Genomic DNA, 11,585 nt, shown 5'->3' with positions numbered 1-11,585 from the left:
AGCTCAAATAAAGCCTACCCCTAGTGAGGTGCAATCCGGCACGGCGTTTTCTTTCATGTCCCTTTTTGCAGTTATTACATCCTGCCTCGTACTATAGTTACATGTAGACTTGCCTTCTCTTTCTTATTAGATTATAAACTCATTGAGGGCAGACTCCACATATGATGCATTTATGTGTCCCCAGCACGGTGTCTTTGCCCCAACAGTGAGCTCTTGTTGGATAGCTGCTGAATGAATGACTCAGTGAGTGAGTGAATGAATAAATGGCATGATTGCTGCACTCTCCATAAGCAAAGCAACAAAGTAAGTCAGGCAGGGCAGATTTTTTCATCATTTCTGGGTTGGTTTGTATTTTATCCAAAACATCAATCCTTATGATCAGAACTTCTTTTTCATCATCCCAGTTTTTATTCCTTGAGCTTAGTAAGAATTATAATAAGAACAAGTATAATGTTTGTAACTGTCATCTATCCCAGTTCATATTTTAAATAATATGGATCTATTTTCACCTCGGGAAAGGCAGATTTCTATTGCTTACATTTACTTCAACATGGAGCTCAGACATTTTATACCAAGAGTGAAGCAAACTGCCACACAGTATCAGATTTTAATAAGACAAATCCCACACTTGCAGTGACCCTGCTTCCTTCCTTTCTTTTATCTCCCCTGCTTTTCCAGAGGAGAGTCTTGTAGGATCCAGGCCCTAGCGTTGTTCTCTTCCAAGTCCTCCACTGCAGCTGTGTATCTCTCTCTCATTCTGCTTTTTCTCGGAAGAATCTTAGCTTCCCTGCAAAGCTGGCATCACATGCCTTTGAGCTTGAACTCAAAGGGCTGGCTTAGCTTCAGCACTAGGCCCTCCCTGCAAGGTTTGCTGTCCCTTGACTGCCTGCCAGGTCTGTTCGGCCTGTTTTCCACTACAGAGGAGGTGAGATTCACAGCCAGGCGGGCAATGAAGGGCTTCAGATGGCAGATAGACCACGTCCTGTCAGTGCTGCCTCAAACCTGGAGCTCCTTTGGGGTTGCTGTCAGGGACTCACACGTGACATTTTTGTTATCTAGGCAGAAAGTGTGTACAGGTTAAACTGCCAGTGCCATCGTGTCACTGAGTACTCTGCCGAGCCCCAGACAGGCATTCCCTATCAGTGATAGCTGCAGCAGGCTGGGATCAGCTCCCTCGCCCCCCTGAGCAGCCTGCTTTCTGCTAGCCGCAGTGTTTACAGAGCATCTCAGGCAGCCGCCAAGGCTGGAATCAACATTCTCCCTGAGCTTGCAAGGAACAAAGACTGCTACTAAAGATGCACTTGAAGGGAAAAGCATGACAAAATGTCCTGTGACTTCAGAGACGCCTTTTGCAGCATCGTACAGTCATGTTGTTAATTAAAAGAGCTAAACCTGGAAACTAGACTTTGATGCAATATGTTGTTTCCATTCTTGGAAATACATTCACAAGGAGCTAATAAATAATCCATGAATGCTAATCTTTTTAAGTCATTTCGAAGGCATGAAGTCAGCCTAGATAATTGTAAATGCAATGGCTCAACCTCAACTCCATTAAAATGTAAAGGTGCGAACTGATTAGAGACACTCAACTGCTTTTGATAGAAGCCTTAAATTCAAATGCCACATCATTTGTTTTTAGCAAATGGAGTAATTACAATAATATTTTCTTCATTTTTAAGGTCAGGTCTCTTAAATCCTACATGCTTGAGCCCGATTTAACTACAGCCAGAATCATTTTCCTTGCGTTCATTAATTAAATGTGTATGTTGCTTAAAGGTAACATCCACTCTTATTTTCTCTGAAGGAGAAATAAATAAATATTCTAAGTTGTCTAGCTACAAGGTTAGAGGGGAGAGTTGTAACATTATTTCATTTCAGATACTATTATTAAACTGAAATGAACCTTATTTCCCACTCTAGTAACTGTTCTTGCTGAGAAAAGGTAGTTTTGTTTAAAGCAAAGGTGTTTTCCTACTGCTGGAGCTTGTCACACATATTGTGATTTAAATTTTTAAAACTTAAGAAATAATTCACTTGATGATAAAGTCAATGCCTTTTAGTATTCTTGTAGCATCACTGCCCAAAGTAAATTTTGTGAATATTTACCTCTTGTGGGAATTGTGGTATATTGACCAATATATATTTTTTCTAGGATTTTGGTAAATATCTAAGAAGTTTCTTATAGGAGAAAACTGTACAAGGTTTTATTGTTTCAAGTACACCTGGATTCTAACTAAGACCCAAAAAAGGAACTGATAGCTTCTTACTATAAATTAAAAGATTTCCTTTGCCCCCTACCTCCTGGCTGTCAGGTAATTAAGCTCCGGATATTGGTCACCACGCAGAAGTAAGGTGAAGATGCTGGAAGCTGTCGATCCATTTGTTTAGGACAGGCAAGTCTGATTATAGCTGGACCCAGAACCCTCCAGATGCAGCACTCTTCTGCCCTGTCAAAATGTTTAACTTTCCTGCAAACATGCAGCTGTCAGTCTACTTGCAGGATTCTACCACAACCAAAGGATTAAGTGTGATTCAACAAAGCAATGAACACTGGCCAGATATGAGCCATTGGCTCAACTTGCCCAATCCCGGGGCAGGGTTCTAACCAGAGGTACCAATCTAAGGAGCACCTTCCGAAATACCTATTTGTAGAGATTCTGAGTCCCAGGTCTGAAGTGACCCCAATGTCTGTCGTCTGGTGATTCTGGTATGCCATCCTAGGGCAGAAGCACTCATGCTTTATTTTTCATCTGTTTGTGTATTAGAAAGAAAACATAGGGGTGAGGGTAGGCCGGAGGATCAACTTGGAAACGTTTAACACAGACCAACAGAAGCTGGGGGAAGCAGCACTCTTCTGACACCCAGAACGGGACTGCAGTGTCATGTGGGTCTCTGTTTCAGTCCTGCTCATCTTGGCTGGGTAACCTTGGATCCACAATTTATCTTCCCCAAGACTCAGCTTTTCTGTCTGTAAAACAGGATAGTAACACCACCTTCCTTCATCAAACTATTATGAGAATTACAGGAGCTAATGTGCATAAAACAAAGGCAATTAACATAATATTTAGCACATAGTAAGTGTGGTGACTATTTGTAGGTTTGTAGAATGTCTACAAATGATCTACAGGCCAAAAAGGCTTTAAAGATGTTCTCGTCCAACTCCCTCTAGCGTCTCAGTTACATCCCGCGGGAAACTTGAATTGGTTGGCTCAGAGAAGGGATTCTGGGAGACATGTTTAGAGCGCAGGGAGTGGTTAGTTTGAAGGGAGGGTTTGAAGATAACCTTGATGAAGGATTTTGAATGTCATTGTGATCAACAAGGGCGGCAATTAAGACGAAGGTTCCTTAGTGGATGTTACATGCTCCACGTGTCAGTTTAGGACCCAAACAGATGGCCAGGCATAGACCCTGTGGACAGGAGGGGAGACAGGCAGAGGTGGGAGTAGTTCTGTGGTTTGGTAGGAGGGGTGTGAAATATGTCATCTTGGCCTGGTGAGGACGAAGAGAATAGAAGAGCTGGGAGGGAAGAGAACAGCTGAAATCTAAAGAATGCATGGATGGGGTGGAAGATGAGACAAAGGTGGGGCTGGGGGTCACTTCTCTGTTTTGAGTCTGAGCAGAACTCTTTCTGTGTTTGTGTGGGCCCTGGTGGTGAAAATTTCTGCAAGAAGCTTAGCTTAATAATGGTTTGATTGCACCCGTCTGTGTTACCTAGGGCGGGATCTTTATCACCTGTATGTAGACTTACATCACTGTGAATTCCGTACACGTAGGAGGGTAATAAAAAGCAACCTAGGCTTATTTAACCTTCACTGTGTGTGTGTGCCAGGCATTGAAGTAAGTTTTAGCTTTCATAACAACCCTAAGAGGGAGATACTATTGTTCTCCCCCTTTCACAGGTGAGGGAACTAAGGCACTAAGAGGTCAAGTGGTTTTTGAAAGCTTTCCACTGAGTCAAGGGGGAAGTAGTATTTGAACCCTGGCAGCCGTGTGGCTGCAGAGTCCTGGCCCTTGATTCCTGGGAAGGAATGAATACAGTTTACCCAGTCCGTAAGACTAAACAGGGATCTCACTGGGATTCCAACCAAGTTAGACTCCAAAGCCCAGGCTATTTCCTTCATGGCACACCTCACCCATTAGCAATTCAAAAACCACATTCAACCAATAAGGCAAAGGGGAAACGGGGTAAAAGTTGTCTAAGGGCTCAGAGAAGCAACTTGGCAGTACTATAGAGAAGTAACATTTAGCAGATTTTCTTTTCATAGAATATAAAACTTGTATGAAAAGTGGCGCTTTCAAAAAGATTTGTAGATATTTTTTGCACACTAAGCTTACACTATATAGGAAAAGGACCATCAGCATAAATATGAAGTTATTCTATTGTTAGAGGGTTGGTAGATGGGAATGAGAGCGTTTTGAAGTATTGGTTGTATAAAGGGGATTTTTTCACATTTTCCCATACGTCCCTTCTGTATTGTTTGAGTCTTTTTAAATGATATTGTATTTGAGTATTATTTTTCTAATTTAAAAATAATTTTGAAAAATAGAGAAATAGAAACTTCAAGTACTTAGGCAGAAATGGGAAAATCCTAGTGACCCAGTGATATAAACACATATTTACAATTAGTGTTCTGAAAACAAGTAAATAATTCCAATGTATGTGTGTGTGCATGCATGGGTGTGTGGATGCATGTGTGTGTGCATGCCTGTGTGTGTGCAGGCATGTGTGTGCACAGGCACATGTAGATATCTCACAGGAAGGCAGGCCAAGGTAAGATGCAGCAGGCTACTTAATTATCCCTCATTTCATTGAAGGAGAAGTCTCACAGAAGCATCACAGATTCCAGGAGGCAAATCTGCAAAACTCGGTAGTTACAGAAGTGATCCAGTATCAAGATGAGGTATTGCACCTTCAAAGAGTGAGAGGAAACAGCCAAGAAAAAGCCAGCCAACAGTTAAGCACTTGCTGCTCGTTACTGCTTCTACTCGGTGCACCTCTCAGTTCCATACTTCAGTAATGGGGCCAGCCTCACAGGTCACGGGATGGCGAAGATGTGTTCTCACATCCATTTGCAAGAAGGGAGCAAAGCAGAGTGACATGCATCTAGTTTGCCTGGAACAATCCCAGTTGACCCCTTCTGAAGTCAGTCCTCTCCTGTCCTTTCCATCCCTCCTCTGCACTCCCTTTACTGAGGCTAAGACAATGCCCCTCTGGTCCCAGAAACTTACCTCTCTCCATTGCCCTGTCCAAGGTAGATGAAGCTTTACATGTAGCTCAAGCTTCAGGTGAAGTCCTGGATGAAGCGGAGAGGAGAAACTGAGGTCACCAGGTACCCCACAACAATGTTGGAGAAGTTAAACTCCTAGAGTGGAAGGAAGCTGGGTATGTGGAGAAGACATTTGACCCACCTTTGACACCAACACATCATGCAAATAAGCAGTCATGAGCCTGAACTCCTAGAAAAGAAAGGGAAACACACACACGTGTACGTAACTCACATACACAGAGGAATACATGCTTTTAGAATGATCAGGTGCTTAAAGAAAATAAAAGGAGAATGGACATCGCCCTGTTCTTTTCTGAGAGGCAGTCACTGGAGTGGGTAAGAATTCAGTTCTGGATTCAGACGTGCCTGAGTTTGCAACCCAGTTCAGCCACTAACTACATAAACCTGTTTTATTAACTGTACAATGGGAATAATAAAAGCACCAGGCTCAAAGCGTTGTTGTGAAGTTTTAAAGATTAATGTGATGATGCAGATAAAGTAACCACAGTAATTATTCAATAAATGTTAGCTAGTGCTGCTATTATTGTAGATACACTATGACAACATCATGATAAAGGTACATCGTGACCTTAAAAGAATATTTTACTGGAGCATTGTACATGCTGCATAAATGTTAATTGTTATTATTATTACAATTTTTAGTTCAGCCAGTGTAGCAATTTATCACTACAACCTGGTTCTTGACACTCTGGTTCTTGACAGTGGGTTTGCCACCTTCTGCTGTCTTCCTGGTTTTCACTCCACGTGAGAGTGAGGGGGCTGCTGAATGCCAGGGCTATGTCAAGTCCGGGATTCTCAGTGGACTTCTCCACAAACACGGTGCCTATTTGGGGGAAAAGTCTCCAGAATTCTCCTGGCCCAGCCTTGAACATCTTCCAGTAGGAATTGAGGAGAGCTTCCGATGCAAAATGAGAGGAAAAGAAGGCAGTAGAGTAATTTACCATTGAGAAGATTTCCCCGTTAGACATTTTTACAGCATCAAACTTGGTGGAGGAGGCAGCTCAATTTGCAGCAAGTTTTGCTTGCTGAGGGGAGGCTGCTGTCAATGGCACCGAATGCCAAGCAAGGAAGCAGACCTGATTCCTTTCTAGGCTTCATCGCCAGCTGCTTCTTCCTCGGCCACCTCAGCCCCCAGCTGGCTGGGTTCGAATCCCAGCTCTCTGCTCACCAGGTGTGTAACCCTGGGTGATGACTCCACCTCTGTAAGCTTCCTCATCTGCAGCTATCAGGCAAGAATAACAATAAGACTTGCATCAGACAGTCATTGGGATTAAATAAGATAAGGAATGGGAAGGCGCTGAGTGTACATAGTAACTACTGCTAAGTGTCATCTCCTTCCTCCTTCCTCCCCCTTTTTCTTCTTCTTCCCTTTTTTTTTTTTTTTTTAAGACAGAGCCTGGCTCTGTTGCCCAGGCTGGGGTGTAGTGGCACAATCTCAACTCAGTGCAATCTCCACCTCCTGGGTCAAGTGATTCTCCTGCCTCAGCCTCCCAAGTGGCTGAGATTACAGGCACACACCATCATACCCGGCTAACTTTTAGCTTTTTTTTTTTTTTTTTTTTTTTGTAGAGACAGAGTTTTACCATGTTGACCAGGCTGGTCTCAAACTCCTGGGAGTTGAACTCCTGTAATCCCAGCACTTTGGGAGGTCTGCCCACCTCGGCCTCCCAAAGCACTGGGATTATACAGGCATGAGCTGCCACTACCGGCCTATCTTCTTATTATTAAGCAGAATGGCATTTCCTGAGGACCTGCTTTGTGCCACACCCGATGCCAGGTGCTTCACTCATGTGGTCTTGATGAATCTTCACAACCTTGAAGGGCAGGTGTTGTCATCCCCACGTACGTGCGGGGGAGCTGAGTTCCGGAGCTAAAGCCACTTGTCCCCAGACAATCCCAGAGGGTACAACTGGGATTCCACCTTAGGCTCTCTGATTTCAAAGTCTTGCTCTCCCTACCACATCCCCCACGTGGAGGCCTCACAAATAATGCCTTTCCTGTGGGGCTCAGGGTCTTCAGACTGTGGTCTTGGCTTGGCTGTGCGTCTTTTCCCAAGAGCACGCAGCATAGCTGGATCTGTTCCAGGCTTTCTGGTTCCCACTCAAGCCATTTATGGGGCAGGATGTGAGGTGAGGAGTGCTCATGTTGTCAGCCTGGCTTATCCGCTTTGGGGCCTTCCTGGCTCAGCCTACAGGTTCATGACTTGGCACAATTACAGTGACCACAATGAAGCCACTGGCTTTGCCCAGAAGCTACTCAGGCCAGGAGCCTGAGAGGAAACAGGATGGGAGCTGGTTTATATTTCAAGAGCTGGAGATGAAGGGACCAGCCCCACTCCAGCTTCCCACCTGATTTTATCTTGTGGAAACAGCCCTCTCATTATTCTGTTGGACCTCCCATTATTTCAAGAACCAAAAACTGAAAGAAAATTATTTTTTTCTCCCTCATACCTGGCCTGTTCTCTATTGTAAATGGCAGTTCTAGGGACAGCTGTCCACCTGCTGTCACCTGTAGGGGTCAGCTGCTGGCCAGGCTACCTGGCAGCCATTCCCTCTTCTTGGTTCCCATGTCTGGATTTTCCTCTAGAACACCCTTTCCCCTCTCTTAGCTCTTGGGCTTTGGGTGGGCACCCACCCCGGGGCTCAGGGGTGCAGCACGTGGCTCAGCTTAAGCCCATCTGAGCATAGTGTTTCACTGACCACAGGGCTGGTATCAGTTCACTGAGATGGAAATCCACTGAGATGATATCCACTCTACTGAGATGGAAAGAACTCTTTTCTAGGACTTCTCAAAACTCACTTTGAATTGCTTATCATCAAGGGAAGAAATAAAGAAAGTTTCCTCTGTATTTACATTCTTCCTGGCATATCCCTGAAAATCCCTGGAGGTAGGTGTCCCCTACTTGAGAAGCACAGGCCTACAGGTAAATTCCAAACTCCCATCCACTCCATGGAAAGCGCTTTACAATTTGACATAGCCAATCTATTCAAGCTCATCTCTGGCCACAGAGTTTCTTCCCATTTCTGGAACAAGCCATGCTCTGCCATTCCCCTCAACTTTTGCACAAGCTGTTCCCCTTACCTGGAATATCTTTCCCCTTCTATACCTAGAAAATTCTACCCATACATCCATCTAGAACCACATCAACTGTCTCCTCCTTAGAAAGAGGAAAATAACTTTCCAGAATTTTAGCTGCTCTCTCATTGGTTAGAACACTCATCTTGGCCTTGGCTTGTCTGATTCTGTCTTCCTCACTGGACTATAAGCATGTCCTAAGCACATCTGCATCCCCAGAAGCTAACACGGAGCCTCGTTAAAGGTTTATTGGATATGTGGATGAGTGGATGGAGGGACCACTGAGCTTCGAAAAACCAGCTCATGCAACTGCCACAACATCCTGCCCATCAGTAATAGTAAATAACATTTATCCTCGTTCCTACACAGGCGTAGTTCTATTTATTAATTGCCAAATTCATAACAATTAATTTCATTGCTCATGCCTGTTAAACTCCCGAATGCTCAATAAGGACAGGCGGGCAGCTGTTCTTCCTCCCTAGTCTACCTGCTTCCTGACATCAGCCAGTGAAGGAGTCAATCCCAGTGCTGTGGCAAAATCGGGCTCGATGCTCAACCACCCCACTTCCTGTCTTTCTTGGCCACACAGCTAGACTATATTTCCCAGACTCTCTGGCTGTCAGGTGTGACCATGTGACAGAATTCCAACCAACGGAATATGGACAAAAATGACAAACCATTTCCAAGTCTGGGCCACGAGAACTACCCATGTGAAAACTTCTGTGCTTTCCCCAACCCCAAGCTGGAAGCAAAGGGTTCTGAGGTTCTTAAGGGGAATGGAGATTCAAAATGGAGAGAGCCTGGGTCCCTGAGTCACCATGTGGAGAGCCACTGTCAAATATCCACCCTGGACTGAGTTGTAAATGAGAAACATTTTCTATCCTTAAACTCAGTGGTGTGTGGATACATTAGCTTGTGGGAGCCAGTTAAATTCTGAGGAATTTTGCAAGTCCATTGTAAACACAGTCATTTTCAAAGTTAAATTGTATAAACTTATAATTAAATGGGTTACATTTTAAGACATAATGAATATTCAAAACTCATCCCATCCTAATCATTTTATGTAGTTAACTATTACATATGGGTTTTGAGGTTATTTTCTTGGAAATACCACGGAATGGGAGTGTTGCAAACATTTCTTCCCAACTCTGTATTCAATAATGTCACGTTGGTAGCTTGAAATCAGCCACAGTGGCAGTATTTACACCATGGAAATTGGCAGACATTATAAACCAGGCTTTTCCCTTCCATCCCCTGAAAAAAGGCCAAACATTTACCAATACACCATTCTAAGGTTTACTTGGTATGGAGCAAACACTCCCTTAACATACTGACTTTCTGCTTTAGGAAAAGAGAGCATAACAGATGAAATGCACCTTGGCTAAATGCAACTTGACATAAAGGAAAAGCAGTCGGAGTGCCCACAGCAGCAGCCCAGAGCCCTGGCAGATGAAGAATCACGCCGGTGCTCAACATGCCCAGGCTGAATGTGACATTGCGTGCTTGAGATCCTTGCTAATTTTCAGAGCATGAGATTATTATGAGAGAGGCACAGCAGCTGTCATTGCCTGCTTTCACATGTATTGGGTGACAAGCATAAGTAAGAGAGAATGGAAATATAGATGCTGAGTTTCAATCCCAGCTCTTGCTTCAGAAAACAAAAATGTAGACATGCTAAGTTCCTGCCCTAATTTTTTTGGGAAAAGGAATTTTTCCATGTTTTCACTCTCAGGAAAAGCATGCATTTTGGAACCAGTCTCTTGAGTGGACCTATGCATAGCTGAGAAGCTGAGAAGGTGGGAAGCCCGTGGCCAAGGCAGGTCCTGGCTGCAGGTGTGAGGACAGCAGGTCTTGGGCCAGAGCCTGATCAACAGTGCATGGAATTAACCAGGCCTGCACATGGCAAAATGATCCAAATAATTATCCTTTGTGGAAGCTGTAATAATTCACTTAGAGGAAGGCCATCAGATCCTTGGGCAACTCGACCCTCCTCCACAGGATATAAACTGCTGAAGTAGACCCCAGAGTGCAGGGCCATTTACGAAGACATCACGCAATTCACAGGACGTTTCAGTGCAGACACGGAATGAACTAATTCTGCTAATAGAGTATTTGATTTAATGGCACATTAAAGGGGAAAGGGGAGCACTGAACACATCCTTCAGCACAGCAGCTGATGGGTTACTGTAGATATCATAAGCGAAGGAGCCAAATTCTCTCCTGCCTTCAGAACAAGCGACAGTCACCAGAGCAGAGGCGGGTCATTTTGCAAGTCAGTTTTAGTTCAGCAGCTCAGAGCAGAAATCATTGAGTTCATACAGCTCTTCTGCACAAAGTTTATAGTGACTGGTTGCTAAGACTCTGACCTACAAGTCCCTTTTCCCTTTTGTTTAAAAAAAAAAAATGTTGCTAGATCATGCCAAAGTGGAATAAAATAGAAATCGGGTCACTCGATGGATCAGCACATTACTTTTCTGAGTCATTTGTTTTCCATCTTCTGCCCTTTGGTTGCTTCTACCATTTTTGGCTGCTTCCAATGTCCCAGTCTCTGTGCTAAACTCTTCACAAGAATGTATATGTATTTACATACATTTCATTGTTTTACCAGGAAGAAGGTGCTGTTCCCAGTCTATCTTACAGACAAAGAATCTGAGGTATGGAGGGGCAGAAATGAGATCTAAACTCAGGTTTTTCTGCCTCCAGAAGCTGACTTCTTAATTAACTCTACAAAGTATGATCCTTTCAGCAAGAAGACGGAAGGCAGGATAGATTGTGCGAAGTCCTGGAGAATCTATAAGAAGCCTACTGTAGCCAGTGTGTACAATGCAAACCAGAGGAAAAAGTGGCCAGATAGGGTGAGAGGTGAGCTGAGCTCATCAAACACCACCATCCCCCCAAAAAGGCCAAGCCATCGGATACTGAGGCAGAAGGATTGCTTGAGCTCAGGAGTTCAAGGCTGCAGTGAGCTGTGATCACACCATTGCACTCCAACCGGGGCGACAAAGCAAGATCTTGTCCTCCCAAAAAATGTTTTTTAAATCCCAAGCCAGAAGTGATTTGTTTAGAGAATCAAACAAATATGTGTGTGTATCCCCAAAAACATACATTCAGAGCAAACCTTTAAATTTTTCTATTTCAAGTTCAGTTCAATTTTTTAAAAAGTGCTTGCCTAAAACAACCCAATGGGAATTTTATAGAAATTTTTTTTCAATAAAATTTTAC

The 11,585-nt window shown here is 43.8% G+C and overlaps 1 long non-coding RNA gene across 1 annotated transcript; it reads right to left on the bottom strand.

Annotated features, from left to right (window-relative positions):
• Positions 1-328: 328 nt before the first annotated feature.
• LOC105509363 lies at positions 329-5,610 on the bottom strand. The gene is made up of 2 exons (XR_001001422.1): positions 5,230-5,610; positions 329-2,717 (listed from the first exon to the last, which is right to left on the bottom strand). It is a non-coding gene; the product is annotated as an uncharacterized LOC105509363 (long non-coding RNA).
• Positions 5,611-11,585: the final 5,975 nt, after the last annotated feature.

This window comes from Colobus angolensis, unplaced genomic scaffold (assembly GCF_000951035.1).
Source record: "Colobus angolensis palliatus isolate OR3802 unplaced genomic scaffold, Cang.pa_1.0 Scaffold175, whole genome shotgun sequence".
Classification (NCBI taxonomy): Eukaryota; Metazoa; Chordata; class Mammalia; order Primates; family Cercopithecidae; genus Colobus; species Colobus angolensis.
This window is presented reverse-complemented; position numbering and strand designations above follow the sequence as displayed.